A 17,370-nucleotide genomic window follows, 5' to 3' on the forward strand; every position below is an offset into this window, starting at 1 on the left:
ACCTAGCTTTCACGCCGTCGATTTTTAACTTATTTTACTTTCCTTTTGAAGGTTTACCGAAAGACGTTGAAATGCGGCCTTCATCCGATGATGATGACATTTTCACTAAGACCCCCTGCTCCGAAGCAGGATAAATAAAAGAAAGGAAAAAAGCTCCGAGCTCCTCGAGCCCAGAAAAGAAGAAACCGAGGAAGCGGTTGACGCACAAACTTAAAGAAAATACAAGCGCCGAAGACTCCCATCGGAATCAATCCACCAGTTGAGGGATGTGTCCGAAGAAGAAGAAGAAGGAGGAGGAGGAGGAGAAGGAGGAGGAGGAGGAGGAGGAGGAGGAGGAGAAGAAGAAGAAGAAGAATCTGAATTGGTGTCCCGCGTGATAAGCGATTCCGAAATGCTTCAAACCAGGGAGGCCGAAGAAGAAGCGATGGTCGAGTCCCTCGAACTAGGGATGGTTGAGGCCAATATCTCTAGTCTCCCCTACCCATCATCAGTCATAACGGGACCCTCCTAGGCCTGAGCAGATGCAACTGGTTGGGCTGGTAGTACCCCCGGTATCTGAAGTTCCTACACTACCTACTCTGGAGTACGGGCGACATGAGTATGAGTACCTCCCCCGGCCTGAGAAGTGACTGGTGCGGCCTGAGCCGAAACTACCTGAGCAAGGCCAGTGCAAACAGTCAATATCTAGACCAAAGCCTCCAGAAGGCCTGGAATCGCAATGGGTACAGATGATGCCTGAGCTATACCCACTGGCTCAACCACATCCAGAACCTGCTCCTTATCTGGAGCAACTGGTGGATCTACACGTGCTGCTCTAGCTGTTGTATGAGTTGCACCTCTGCCCCTACCGTGTCCCCTAACGCAACCTCATCCTCTCGTGGTGCTAGTTGGTGGTACTGGTGGGTGGTCGTCCTGTCCGGTAGCACGTGTCCTCACCATCTGTGAGAGAATAAAACAACAGAAATTTAGTTACCGGAATCAACAAATTCGCATGACAAGAATACAAGAATGTGAAGTTTCTCAAGGATTCGACAACCTCTCGAAGATAAGTACAGACGTCTTCGTACCGATCTACAAGACTCTACTAAACCTGCTCATAAATCGTGAGACCTATGTAACTTAGGCTCTGATACCAACTTGTCACGACCCAATACTTAGCCTGTCGTGATGGCGCCTAACATGGTACTAGGCAAGCCGACACTTCAAAATACTTCCAACTGGATAGAAAGTCTATACAATACAAGTTTAGAAATATTGTCTATGAAAGACTAAAACTAAATACATAAAGCTGAAAGATAGGGAAGGAGAGACAAGGTATGTGAATGTCGGGTAGCTACCTTGGAATCTCCAAACGATCAAGCTATGCAAAGATATCAACACCCACCGTATCTGGAAACACTTGGATCTGCACATGAAGTGCAGGGTGTAACGTGAGTACAACCAACTCAGTAAGCACAAAGATAAAATAATGGACTAAAAGTAGGGACAAGCTTCACGGATATAATTCAATTACAGAAATTACAACATTGAAAGATAGGCATGCTTTCAAGTACATGTGTATGTACTTGAAGATATGAGGAATATGACATCTCTATTTCTACATGCCAATGTACATGATGTATGTAATGCACCACACTAGAAGCTTCGTGTACTCACACTTTCGGAATACTCAATCACTCAGTATTGTATATGGCCAATCCAGCCCAGGGAAGATCCATATATCTATATATATATATATATATATATATATATATATATATATATATATATATATATATATATATATATATATTGATAGTCAGTCACCTAGTACTGTATAAAGCCAATTCAGCCCATATATATATATATATATATTGACAGTCAGTCACCTAGTACTGTATAAAGCCAATCCAGCCCAGGAGAAAATCAATCCCCAAATATAAATGATTCAGGGAAGATCCATGCCCAGGGAAGATCCATCCCTCAATATAAATCAACTGCGCTCACTGTGGGTGTGCAGACTCCGAAGGGGCTCCTTCAGCCAAAGCACTATAACAAGCCAAGCATGGCACAAATCAATAAAACATGTTGCGGCGTGCAACCCGATCCCATAATATCCTCACAAAATCAGGCCCTCAGCCTCACTCAGTCATCAACCTCTCCAGTCTCTCGGGCTCTCAGTAATCATGATAATCATCCCAAACAGCAATGATACAATGTATCAATAATGAAAAATAGAGACTGAGATGTAATATGCAAGTAAAACTGTGACTGGGTACAAAACAAAAATTTAGAAGATAACTCAACATGTACATGACCTCTGTGGGTCCCTACAGTGCCGGCACATAGTCTAAACATGATTTCTAACATGATTTACAGTTCAATTTCTATAACACATGGAGAATATACGGATAACAACAGATTTTTCAACTATTCAGTTCCATAGAGTTGATCAAGTCATAATTCCTACGGTGCACGCCCACATGCCCGTCACCTAGCATGTGCATCACCTCAAAACCAATCACATAACACATATTATGGGGTTTCATACCCTCGTAACCAAATTTAGAACTGTTACTTACCTCAGACCGTGCAAATCCCTACTCCAACATGCTCTTGCCTCATGAATCGGCCTCCAAATGCCTTGAATCTAGCCACAAATAGTTCGATACAATCAACACGAGCTAAAGGATTTAATTTCATAAGAAAAACACTAAGTTATTAATCAAATGTCAAAAGTCGACTCAAAAGCCGGTCCATCGGGCTCATGTCTTGAAATCCGTTAAAAGACAAAACACGAAAACCCATCCAACCACTAGTCCAACCATACCAAATTTACCAAAATCTGACACCAAATCGACACCCAAAACCCAAAATCAAATTCTCCAAATCCCTGGCCTAAAATTCCTAAATTCCACCTCAAATACACACAAACTAGGTGGTAAATTCAATGGGGAAATAAGATTATTGATTAAAAATGAACACAAGTGACTTACCTCAAGAAACTCCTCAAACATCGCCGAATCCCGAGCTTGAAATGTTCAAAATGAAGAAAAATTGTAACCCTTGAATTTAAGGTTCTGTCCAGCCTTTTCGCTCCTGCGGAAACTTAACTGTATATGCGGTTCCGCTTCTGCTAAAAATCCATCGCTTCTGCGGTTCTGCCAAGGCTCTAGTGCCTCCGCTTCTGTGATCGTGCTTCTGCTTTTGCGGACTTGCTTCTGCGAGAAACAATCCGCTTATGCGGACACCTGCGCTTCTGCGACCCCTCGTCTGCATCTATGATCATGCAGGTGTGGAATTTCCCTCGCACCTACGTCCACTGCCCACTCTCTCCCTTTCCGCTTCTGCGAGCTCACACGTGCGATCAAAAATCCGCAAGTGTGATTACACCAGCAGACTCCCAGCTTCAGCAATGCACCAAGTCTCGTTTTGATCTGTTAACCATCCGAAATCAACCCGAGGCCCCCGGGACCTCCACCAATTATACCAACAAGTCCTAAAACACGATACATACTTAGTCGAGCCCTCAAATCACATCAAACAACATCAAAACACGAATCGCACCCCAATTCAAGCCTAATAAAAATTAAGGAATTCCATTTTCTACGAACGATGTCGAAATCTATCAAATCACGTCCGATTGACCTCAAATTTTGCACATAATTCACAAATGACACCACAGACCTACTCCAACTCCCGGAACCCCAATCCGAGTCCGGTATCCTCCAAGTCCACTCTCGGTCAAACTTCCAAATTTTTAACTTTCGCTATTTCAAGCCCAATTCCTCTACGGACTTCCGAATCACAATCCGGATACGCTCCTAAGTCCAAAATCACCCAACGGAGTTAACGAAACAGCCAAAACTCTATTCTGGAGTCGTTTACTCATAAGTCAACATCTGGTCAACCTTTTTAATCTAAACTTCCAACTTTGAGAGTAAGTGTCGCAACTCATTCTGAAATCTCTCCGGATCTGAATTGACTACCCCGGCAAGTTACATAACAGTTATAAAGCACAAAATGAGCAGTAAATTAGGGAACGGGGCTACAACTCTCAAAACGACCGGTCTGGTCGTTCCAGTATAATGGTAGCTTGCCAACATTGTCTTCCAATCCATTTGCATACACAAAGGTGAGAGATAAATTAATACTATGCTTTGTGGGGAAGTGTTTTCGACAATGGACTTATTACTAACCATCTGAAAGATATACAATTGACTTCATACAAGTACTAATGAATGAAATTTTAGGTGGCAAACATTATATATGTAGATTTCCCGGAAGGGACTGAATTCCCGTATGCAACTACACTAAAGTCAAATCACTCAAATAATTTACAAGCAGGTGATCACGCTTATCAATTTCTTCGGAAGGTAATAAGTTTAGACTTCATTTTGAAGCCTTAATGCTTGTTCATTAATGAATTTCAGTTTATTTATTTTCATACGTACTTGACATGGAAAGTTTGAATTATGTGGTTTTGTAATTTACTAATTTTCTATAGTATTTTACAGTGGCTATTAACTGAGCACCCGCAATATCTCAATAATCCTTTTCTATGTTGGTGGAGACTCATATAGTGGAATTACTCTTCCTATTGTTACCTAAGTGTTATCAGATGGTAAGAAATTAAAGACGAATTTAGGTTTATGCATCGACAGTGTGAAGATTTTTTTATTCGGTCAGTGTATACTTTAACCTATAATAGCGTGCAAGGGCAGATCTACGTAGAGGAGAAGGGGCGGTATGCCACCCACATGCTCGGGTAAAAATTCCTTGTATATAGTACTATTGTTATACCCCAACTGAGGTGGGACGTGATTGGAACTCAACCCTTACCACTCGTTGAGTGAACCCTGTGCTAGTTGTATCAAAACTTCAGGTCCAATAGCAAACAATCTAATGCGCTTAAATATTTATTCTAGTCAAGTTGCGAATCTTAAACGGACTGATATAATAATCAATAAAAGATAAATCCCAAAATATCTTAATACTAACCCACTAACAAGTCATGAGCCTCTAGAATTTGAAAACAAACTGAAATATATAGCCTGCGGGGCATTCCCAGAAAATAAAATAAACATCTAAACATAAATAATAGTCCGAAAAGAGTCCTCTACCGCTGAGATGAATCAACGAAATCTGTAAACTAAATCCGAAATATCTCCTTAGCCACGTGTCTTGATACCTGCGTCCTCAATACCTGCCACACGACGTAGCAGGCCCAAACGGGCTAAGTATCACCAAAGGATACCTAGTAAGTCTCATAGGCTACCTCGTAAAAAGGTGGAGCGAGACTTTCGAAAAAATAATATGAAAGAAAACGGATATAGGGAAAATCATATAAAATATTATAAACAAGTAATGAGCTGGAAACTGAAACTATAAGCTGAACTATAAGCCAAAATTGAACTTTTTTCTGAAAATCAGTGCATGTAGTGGCCATGCATACGTGAGCATCTGGGAATACGTACGGGGGAGTGTCAGCCTATCTCACCAACAAACAGTTGGCACCTAGAAGCGTGGGATAACTAACCCTGGCATCATGGCACTCACGCTGGGGGAGGTTGGCCACTTCTCCTAACTAAATGATTATATTGTGCATGAATTAATATTAAAACTGAATAATTAACTGAATGTAAATATCAAGAACCAATGCACTTAACAACTGGTAGTAAAAATGAGCATGTGTTTCTTTCACATATATCGTCATACTGAATAAGAATGAAGTGAACGTAGTATTTGGATCGCAAGAAGACATGGCTTGAATTTATTGAACACATAGAGCACATGGGTTCTAATGAAATTCTCTACTAGGAGAGTAAGTCTCAACTCACCTTAAAGCTAGCTCAGCTTCGACTTTACATATCCTCCAAACACTCCTGATTCACTAATTTTCAATCTACATGTAATAATATGGTTCAATTCACATCAATACAGGTCTAAAGAATATAACATTACTCTCTTCAATTTAAGAATATTGCTCAAATCTTCTAACTCGTGAGTTTTTAATAATAAAGAGAAACTATGTATACCCACTTCAATTTTATAGTCCAATGAGTTATAATCATCAGTAAGAACATATCAATTGTAACTTGCCATACTTAGTCAAGACTCCATTATCAAATTTTTACTTTACTGCTCAATCCTTAACTCTTGTTTGGAATTATAATTAACTATCTTCATATATAACTGATAATTAAAGTAAAAGAACAAAAGAAAATAAAAAAGATGAAAGGAAAAGTAGACTCCTCTTACTCTATGTCAACGACGAGCAATTTTTGTTTTTGTGTTTCTTTGCATTTCTTACCGGCGTTCAGAAGCCAAGAAAGGCTTGATACCTTATGTCTTTTTTTTATTTTAAATAGACCAAATGAAACCCAAATATGACCATAATTTAAAGGTCAATTGGATGGCCCACTATATATTTAATTATATGCAAATTGGTTGAACGTGCTGCCACCCACGCTACTTTTTGACTCGAAATAAAAGCAAAGGTTTTGCCACTTAGAAAGACTTTTTATTTTCTCTACCTCTGGCCCACGTGTCTTTCATTGCTCACCAAGATCCTTGTATATTTATTGCTAATTCCTTATATATAAAATAGATGTACTCTTTTTATAAGGATAAATGCATCTAGTGTTGTATTTCAACCGAGTGAGAAAATAAGATTTTATTATTCTTAACTATCCGTCCTACCATATTAGTTCATATCCTATACACATATTATCCCAAATACTTCGCTTAAACCGTGCAAGTCCTTATACCCTTCAAGCACTTTAATTACGTTATGAACTCCGAGATTATTAAAAAAAAATTAAGCTAGAAATTTATGGCTCTTTACATTCTCCCCCGCTTAGGAACATTCGTCCTCGAATATGGTGTCGTAAATGTTCTTTAGTCTAAAAGAAAGATCTTAGGACCCAATATTTGTCTAACTCGTAAACTTTTAAATATTTCGGCAAAGGTTCCTCTATAACTGGAGTTATCCAAAATTTTCAACATATCCAAGCAACCCAACAATAACATTTCGTACATTCAGCTGCTCAATCCAATAAAATACAATTTTAAGACATACCAATATACCCGCTAAAGCCACTTTACATCACTATAAGCATAAATATCCCATAACTTACCAATCTAATTATTTTAAAGTATTAAATGAATTATGTACCTGAAATCTCGAACAAATTGGAATACTTTTCCTTCATGGCTTCCTCTGGCTCCCACGTAGCTTCCTCAGCTGAATGGCTACTCCATATTACTTTTACCGAAGCAACATTTTTGGTTCGAAGTCTACGAACCTGCCTGTCTATTATAGCTACAGGGACCTCCTCATATAACAAAGTATCATCAAACTCTATGTCCTGCCTATCAATTACATGACTCGGGTCGTGAAAGTACTTTTTCCGCATGGACACATCAAAAACTGGATGCACCAAAGATAACTCTGGAGGTAAAGCTAGATGATACTCCATAAGCCCAATCCTTTTAAGAATTGGATAAGACCCTATATATCTCGGGCTAAACTTTCCTTTTATACCAAACCTCATGATGCCCTTCATTGGAGACACCTTTAAAAATACATAGTCACCCACTTTGAACTCAAGATCGCGGCGTCTAACTTTTGTTGGCTTTGAGCTATTTTAAGTCGTTCCTGAATTAGTTTCACCTTTTTCAAGGCATCTTGTACTATGTTTGGCCCAATAAGCTTCGTTTTACCTATCTCAAACCATCCTATAGTCGAACAACATCTCCTCTCGTATAGGGCTTCAAATGGGGCCATCTGAATACTTGCTTGATAACTATTATTATATACGAATTCAATCACAGGAAGATGATCATCCCAGTTTCCTTTAAAATCGAGAACACATACTCGTAACATATCTTCTAAGGTTTGAATTGTCCTCTCGGACTGCCCCATCTGTTTAAGGGTGAAAGGTCGTACTTACATTAATTCGGGTACCGAGACCTTCCTGAAAACCCTTCCAGAACTGGGCACTAAACCGAGCACCCCTATTAGAAATAATGGACACAGGAGAACCATGCAACCGAACAATTTCTTTTATGTATAATGTTGCATATTGGGGTGCTGCGTAGGTTTCTTTAACTGGCAAAAAGTGAGCTGACTTAGTGATTCGGTCTACTATGACCCAAATAGAGTCATGTTTCTTAAAAGCTCGCGGCAAACCAACCACAAAATCCATATTTATTCGTTTCCATTTCCGTTCTTGTATTTCAATGACTTGAGCTAAGCCGCCTGGTCTATGATGTTCAGCTTTTACTTGCTAACAGTTTAGGCACCGTGATACAAAATATGCAATATCTCGCTTCATATTATCCTGCCAATAAATATCCTTCAAATCATGATACATTTTAGTAGAACCTGGGTGTATTGAGTTTATGGATCTATGAACTTCTACCATAATTTCTCTTGGAAGATCATCTACATTAGGCATGCATAAGCGACCATTAAGTCTCATCACACCATTCACATCAAGTGAAAAATTCTTAATCTTGCCACTAAGGACACCTTCCTTGAGCTTAAGCAAGCTAGCATCATCGAATTTTTTGGTTTTAACTTGCTCTACTAAAGTAGACTTAGCACCCATACTTGATATAAACCTTCTATCACACTTCTCATCAAGACGTAACCCTTGGCTAGCTATTTGTTGGGATTCTATTACTATTGGATGTTCGACCACAAACAGCTTGGCCAAACTCCCCATGGATCTTCTGCTAAGAGCATCATCAACCACTTTCGCTTTGCCTGGATGATAAAGGATATTACAATCATAATCATTAAGTAATTCTAACCACCTACGTTGTCTCAGGTTCAACTCTTTCTTCTTGAATATATACTGCAAACTTTTATGATCTGTATAAATGTCACATTGCTCTCCATAAAATTACTGACGCCATATTTTTAGAGCAAAAATAAATTCCGCTAGCTCAAGATCATGGGTAGGATTATTTGTCTCATGACTCTTTTACTGCCTAGAAGCATAAGCAATTACCTTTCCATTCTGCATAAGAACACATCCTAACCCCACTCTAGAAATATCACAATAGATCACAAATCTACCTGTAGGGCTAGGTAGAGTCAGGATTAGGGATGTAGTCGACATGTTCTTGAGTTCTTGAAAACTTTTCTCACAAACTTCAGACCATTGAAACTTTACATCTTTCTGAGTTAACTTTGTCTGTAGGGCAGCTAGTGAAGAGAACCCTTATACAAAATGACGGTAGTAACCTGCCAATCCCAGAAAACTGCGAATCTCTGTAGGGATCGTTGGCTTAGTCCAACTTTTAACTGCTTTTATTTTCTGTGGGTCTACTCTAATGCCTTCTCTCTAGACCACGTGTCCCAAAAATGTAACTATATCGAGTCAAAATTCACATTTGGAGAATTTGGCATAAAGCTGACTCTCCTTGAGTATTTGAAGGACTATTCCCAAATGATTTTCATGCTCTTTTTGGCTATGGGAATATACCAGAATATCGTCAAAAAATACAATAACAAAGGCATCTAAGAAAGACTTGAAGACTCTGTTCATTAAGTCCATAAAAGCCGTTGATGCATTGGTCAACCCAAAGCACATTACTAAAAATTCATAGTGACCATACCGAGTCCTGAAAGCTATTTTCGAGATGTCTGCTTCTTTGATTTTAAACAGATGGTATCCCAGCCTCAGATCTATTTTTGAGAAATACCTAGCACCTTGTAACTGATCAAATAAGTCATCTATCCTGGGCAGTAGATATTTATTTTTGATAGTAACCTTATTCAGCTGGCGGTAATCTATACACATCCATAGGGAACCATATTTTTTCTTCACGAACAACACTGGAGCACCCCAGAGTGAAATACTAGGTCGAATAAAACCCTTATCTAATAGATCTTATAATTGTTTCTTAAGTACATTTAGCTCAGCTGGAGCCATTCTGTAAGGAGGAATCGAGATTGGTTGAGTTTCTGACAATGTGTCTATGCCAAACTCAATCTCCCTATCTAGTGGTATCCCTGGGAGATCATCCGGGAACACCTCTAGAAATTCTTTCACAATTTGTACTAATTCAAGCATTGGGGAGTCAGCTTTCATATCCCGCACATGTGCTAGATACGCCAAACACTCGTTGCTCTCCAGTTTTCTAGCCTTAAGGTAAGAAATAAACTTACCTACAGGTGTACCCACCTCACCTCTAATTATAACTAGATCTTTCCTAATAAATGAGAATTTAACTGTCTTCTCAAGAAAATCAATTGTAGCATGACAAGAAGATAACCAGTTCATGCCAGCTATGATGTCAAAGTCAACCATATCTAATAGGTTCAAATCGGCTAATGTTACCCGACCCTAAATTGTGATGATGCAATTTTTGAATATATATTCAACTTTAACAAATTCCCCTATGGGTGTGGAAACCTCAAACGGAGCCCCTAATTATTTTGGTTTTTTTCCAAACTCGACACAAAAATAATGAGACACATATGAGAAAGTTTAACCATGATCAACTAATACATAAGTAGGGCGACTATAAACTGAGAGAATACTTGTAATAACTTTGTTAGACGCCTCCACATTCTGCATGTCTAGAACTACATAGAATCTGGCTGGTCCTCCTCCTCCCTGAGCACCACCTCTATTGGCACCACGCCCAGTCTGAGTATTAGTTCCCGAATTGGAGGAGGTGCAATCGCATAATTATCTATGGATGTTGCCTGAGTAGTTGGAGCCTTCCTTGGAGCTTGTCCATGCTGTGGACAATCTCTCTTAATATGACATGGATCATGGCAGGGGAAACAACTTTTCTGAACCAAAATGCATCTCATTGGATGTCTTTTGCTGCACGAAGAACATATAGGATGGGAGAACCGAGGTTGGCCTTGACTAGTTAAAATATACCCTTGATGGGCCTGAACCTTACTCTGCTGGCCATGTCTGAGTGGAGCTGGATAAGGAGACAAGTAAGTTATTGATTAAATGTGACCTGAATGATTCATATTCTTACCCCCAACTGAAAGTTCACTATAACAATATGTTGTTCTAGTCTTCTTGCTATTATCTCTAACTTCCCTGGAAATTTTATCAAAAGCCTCCTTACGCGTAGAAATATTAATAACCTGAAGATAAGTCTTGTCATCCTGATGTGAAGTCATATCTTTTGCCATATGTGGATTCAAGCCTTCAATGGACCTTCTAATTTTTTTCTCTCTCTGTCAGTATTAAATTAGGTGCATACTCTACCAATTTTGTAAATTCCATCTCATATTGACATGGTACCCTGTTTAAGATGTTCGAACTGACGTCGAAGCTCATCTATTCGGCTGCTAGGGAAAAACTTGGCCCTGAAAGCTTCTTTGAACTGTGGCCAAGTAAGTGGCAGTAATATAGAATCTATGGTCTTCTTGTAACCTCTCCACCATTTCGATGTTGCACCTTTCAATCGAAACCCAATCAACTATGTGACTTGCGTTTCAAGACGACCCAAAGAAACAAACATTTCCTCTATCTCCTTCAAAAATAACATTGGTTCATTTGGCTTATTTGTACCATTATAAGTAGGAGGTTTTAATCTCTGAAAGGCATGTGGATCAATTTTTCCTGTTGGTAACTGCACTGGCTGGGCAATATTTGTAGGGACAACTGGTGGTGGTACCTCGAGTGGATCTTGAAACCCTTCTTCTATAATCTCTTCATCTGAAGCATAATGGTCTTGAGGAGGATCATGAACAGGTGTAGCCCGACCGCCAGCCGGAGGGGCTAGGTACTCCAAAAAGTCAAAAATTATGTTTATTCGATCATCGTGTTGTTGTGGTTGATTTGCCCTGAGTGGGTTAAGAGGGGGTGTGACATCCACCTGATCATTATCAACCTGCTGAGGTGGAGCTTGTTCCTGTCTAGTGGCCCTACCACGAGCCTAATTACCTATGGCATTTCCACCTCTACCCCTGGCATTCTGACCTCGACCTCTTCCTCCGCCACGTCCTCTAACTACAACTGGTGTCATTGGTGCAGTCTGCACCTCTGTTGGTGCTTCTTAATGATTACCAGCTGATATCTCAACATTGTTAGTAGCAGATGACAAGGTTGATCTTGTTCAAACCATTTTGTTCTGAAACAAGAGACAAAATGATTGTTAAAATTCTGACATGTTTAGCTCTAACGTACAATGTAAGAGTCAAAGAAAAGAAATTTTTTTAACATGTCCTACAGCCTCCCGGATATAAGTATGGTGCACAATATACCCATAAATGAGACTCTACAAAACACGGCTCATGACTTCCTAGGACTTCTCAAACCTAGTTGATCTGATAATAACTTGTCACGCCCCTCACTGAGGTGGGACGTGATTGACACTCAACCCTTACCACTCGTTGAGTGAACCATGTGCTAGTTGTATCAAAACTTCAAGTTCAATAGCAAATAACCTAATGCGGTTAAATATTCATTCTAGTCAAGTTGTGATTCTTAAATGGACTGATAAAATAATCAATAAAGGATAAATCTCAATTATCTTAATACTAACCCACTAACAAGACATGAGCCTCTAGAATTTAAAAAAAAAACTGAAATACATAGCATTCAGGACATTCCCCGAAAATAAAATAAACAGTTAAAAATAAATAATAGTATGAAAAGAGTCAGCTACCGCTGGGATGAATCGACGGAGTCTGTAAACTAAATCCGAAATATCTCATATAGCCACGTGCCTTGTTACATGCATCCTCAATACCTGCCACACGACATAGCATGCCTAAACGGGATAAGTATCACCAAAGGATACGCAATAAGTCTCATAGGCTACCTCCTAAAAAAGCGGAGGGAGACCTTTGGAAAAGAAATATGAAAGAAAACGGACATACGAAAAATCATATAAATCATATAAAATTTTATAATCAAGTAATGAGTTGGAAATCGAAACTATAAGCTGAACTGTAAGCCAAAATCGAACATTTTTCTGAAAATCAATACACATAGTGGCCCTGCGTACATGAGCATCTGGGAACATGCACGGGGGAGTGTCGGCCTATCTCCCCAACAAACAGTTGGCACCTACGAGTGTGGGGTAACTATCCCTGGCATCATGGCACTCACGATGGGGGGTTAGTCATTTCTCCCTACTGAATGACCATATTGATGCATGAATTAATGTTGAAACCTAATGTAAATATCACGAACAAACGCACTTAACAACTGGTAATACAAATGAGCATGTGTTTTTGTCACATATATCGTCGTACTGAATAAGAATAAAGTGAACGTAGTATTTGGATCGCAAGAAGGCATGGCTTGAATTTATTGAACACATGGAGCACAGGGGTTCTAATGGAATTCTCTACTAGGAGAGTAAGCTTCAACTCACCTTAAAGCTAGCACAGTTTCGACTTCACGTATCCTCCAAACACTCTCGATTCATAAATTTTCAATCTACATGTAATAATCTGGTTCAATTCACATCAATACAAGTCTAAATAATATAACATTACTCTCTTCAATTTAAGAAGATTGCTCAAATCTTCTAACTCGTGAGTTTTCAGTAATACATGGAAACTATGCATACCCACTTCAATTTTATAGTCCAATGAGTTATAATTATCACTAAGAACATATCAATTGTAACGTTCCATACTCCGTCAAGACTCCATTATCAAATTTTTACGTTACTGCTCAAATCCTAACTATTGTTTGGAATTATAATTAATTGTCTTCATATATAACTGAAAATTAAAGTAAAGGAACAAAAGAAAAGAAAAAAGATGAAAGTAAAAGTAGACTCCTCTTACTCTATGTCGACGGCGAACAATTATTGTTATTGTGTTTCTTTGCATTCCTCGTCGGCGTTTAGAAGCCAAGATAGGCTTGATACCTTATGTCTTTTATTAATTTAAAAAGACCAAATAAAACCCAAATATGACCATCATTTAAAGCTCAATTGGTTGGCCCACTATATATTTAATTATATGCAAATTTGGTTGAACGTGTTGCCACCTACGCTACTTTTCGACTCCAAATAAAAGCAAAAGTTTTGCCACTTAGAAAGTCTTTTTATTTTCTCTACCCCTGCCCCGCGTGTCTTTCATTGCTTACCAAGATCCATGTATATTTGTTGCTAGATGTACTCCCTTTACCTACATCATTGTATTGTCATTATAAGAACAAATGCATCCAGTGTTGCCTTTCAACACAGTGAGCAAATAAGTTATTCTTAAGTATCCGTCCTACCATATTAGTTCATATCCAATACACATATTATTTCAAATATTTCGCTTAAACCGTGCAGGTCTTTATACCCTTGGAGCACTTTAATTACGTTATAAACTCCGAGATTATTAAAAATTTATGGGGCTTTACAACTATCTTGCATAAAAAGAATATATATGTAAGGAGTGGCACCGTAAGTCAGAGATACACCTTTCCAACCTACACGCGCAGGAACGAGACTCATTAATGGCCAGTCAATTACTCTTTTCCTCTTGGCCCTACTTTCTTTTTCTCATATCTTTTTTCAGTTCTTCTCTTTTTCTTAGTTTCTTTATTTTCTTCATCATTGTGTTTCTTCTTCTTATACAACGCCATTTTTATCATTTGAATTATATATATGCTTCCGTTTATCTTTTAGATCTCAAAATTCTTATTTGAATATAATTTTAATCATTTTCTTTTTACCATCAAATGTTATTTTTTCCTTGATTTCAGATAAAGGAACAAACATCTTCACTTTGGTTATGATGCATTTAATTATGCACCAAAAATCTTGTGGAATGAAAATATAATTTAAAATATGAATCCGAACCGAATTAATTAAATCAAGAAAGAGCGAACCAACTAAATATACACTCTAATTCAATCTTCTTGGTAGTGGTAGATTTACATTAAATATAGTGGCACCCGTAGCCATTAAATCTTCAATCCGCCTCTGATAGCGCGTGTAACATATATATAACCTTACAGGGATTGATGCTGAAATCAACCAGTGGATCGATTTTAAGGTTGGTAATCCTTCATCTATTTTAGTTATAAGAATAAAGAATTCAAATACAAGCATAGTGATAAGATCCTTGAGAAACACAACATTTGCTTGTAAGATAGACAAATGCGACATCAAATAACATGAAGTTAAAACAGTATACCAAATTAATGATATATTATTGGAAAACAACATAGTTGCAGTTTCCACAAATTACATAGAGTTATTTGTTAAAGTGTTTGGCCATCTCAAGTAAGAACTTACTTAGTTAGAATTAGTATATTTGATTTATTTCCTCACGTCCGAGCCTGCCTGATTCTTTTTTATTTTTCAATCACGTGGAAATTCATTTTGATAATAGGTATTGGTAAAATTCGAATGCAAGAATACTAGGTTGAATTGTTTAAATATCTCATCTAAAAGATTAAAATGTTAGAGTTAACATATTTTTGTTTATTTAATTATGCTCTTGAATTACTCTTCATTTACGTTTGTTATGGAGTCCACAAAATGGTGGCAGGCAGGGGCGTAGGCACCTTGCTTGAAGCGGTGTCACGCGACAGTACCTTATTGAAATTTTTTCGTAATTTATACGTATAAATAATAAATAAAATTAAATATTGGGTATAAATATATAAAAAATGATACTGATTGCCGTTAAAGTAATTTATTTATTTGTTCACTTTTTCAATTATTGATACCGCTTACGAAAATTCTTACATATCGTCCACTAAATGGTGGCGGGGATACATACTTGGGAATCCAGTAACAATAATTCCTGATCAAGATAACTATAAGATCCCTTTTGCTCATGGGATGGGCCTTATTTCTGATGAATTATACAAGGCATGGAAACTACTCTTTTACATTGCTTCTTTCCTTTCAAGTTTTTGTTATCACCCACCAATTAACGTACTAATTAAGTGGATTTGATTATTTTCTTAAACAGTCATTAAAGTCTAACTGTGGAGGAGAGTACAACCATATTAATCAAAGCAATACACTCTGTTCAAGTGATATGCGTACTTTCAATTGTGTTAGTGATACATTTTCCTCTGAAGAAAATTCTGATTAAATATCTATTTTTACCAGTGTTTAAACCAAACAAAACAACTTAATCTTAATAGTTAACTTGTGCCATGGGTTACTGCGTGCAGTTGCTAAAAGGAATTGTTGTAGCTCACATTCTAGAGCCCAATTGTAACCAGTCGTCGTATGGCTCAAGAAGATCGTTGGCTCGCAAGCTCCCTCTAGAGCTAAACACTCCTGCTAAACCTGGAGTAAAATGTCTAGTAAAATATGTGCCTTTTTTTCTTCTACTACTAGCATTATATTACAACGTAGCATTTTGAAACAAATTCAATTTGGCTAAACGACTAACATTTGGGACCTGACAAAGTAGGGGGAAGTGCAGCAATAGTTACTTTTAAGCTCGCTTTTTAAAATATATTTAAAGATTAGTCAATTTACCCAAATTCCAGGACTAAGAGCCCGTTTGGACATAAGAAATTTTTTCTTTTTTCCAAAAAAAATTTACTTTTTTCAAAATCAGTGTTTGTTCATAAAATTTCCAATTTTCACTTGAAGATGCATTTTGAAAATTTTCAAAAATTTGAAAAACTCCAAAAAACTGTTTTCAAAATTTTCACTCAAATCACTCACAAAACTTAAAAAAAAATCCAAAATGATATTCATGTCCAAACACAACTCTAAAAATTTCAAATACCATTTTCACTTGAAAAATATCTTCCCTCTATTTTGAAATTTTACAATTCTTATGTCCAAACTCCCACATATTCTGAATTTGGAAATTCAGGACTTAGTGTCCTGAATTTTTGAGATTCTAATTTTAAATTCAGGACTAAATATTCTGAATTTTTGAATTACTAATTTAAAATTCAAGACATAAGATTCGAACTTCTTGATACAATTTTCGAACTTTAGGACACGATGTCCTGAAATTTGAACTTTGAGGTTTAAACTCTAGGACATCGTGTCCTGAAATTTGAGCGAAATTAGCTAATCTTTAACTACATAGTAAACTATGGATATATTTTAAACAGAATACTTAAAAATAGCTACCTGGTGTCATTTCCACGACAAAGTACTTGTTAATATTTTCTCATTTTCCTTGTCGAACAATATTTTTCTATTATGGATTGAATGTTTTGTTGAGATTTTACCACTTGACCAAATATTTACATTGGTGGGTGACAGGGCAGGGGCGGAGCCAGCCTTTCAGTCATGGTTCGGTCGAACCCTGTAAGTTTAATCTAAACCTTGTATTTGTCTTAAGAAATTTATTGGATATATACAAATTATTAATTTAGAATATAGTAACTTAAAAAAACTAGAATCCCACACTCATAAGCTTTAAATCCTGCCTCCACCTCTGTAACAGGGTGAGTATATAAT

General features: G+C 37.6%; 1 pseudogene; it reads left to right on the forward strand.

The window, feature by feature from the left end:
• Positions 1-3,266: 3,266 nt before the first annotated feature.
• LOC142169805 (serine carboxypeptidase-like 19) lies at positions 3,267-16,030 on the forward strand (annotated as a pseudogene).
• The last annotated feature ends 1,340 nt before the right edge of the window (positions 16,031-17,370 follow it).

The sequence above is a fragment of the Nicotiana tabacum genome, chromosome 15 (genome assembly GCF_000715075.1).
Source record: "Nicotiana tabacum cultivar K326 chromosome 15, ASM71507v2, whole genome shotgun sequence".
NCBI lineage: Eukaryota > Viridiplantae > Streptophyta > Magnoliopsida > Solanales > Solanaceae > Nicotiana > Nicotiana tabacum.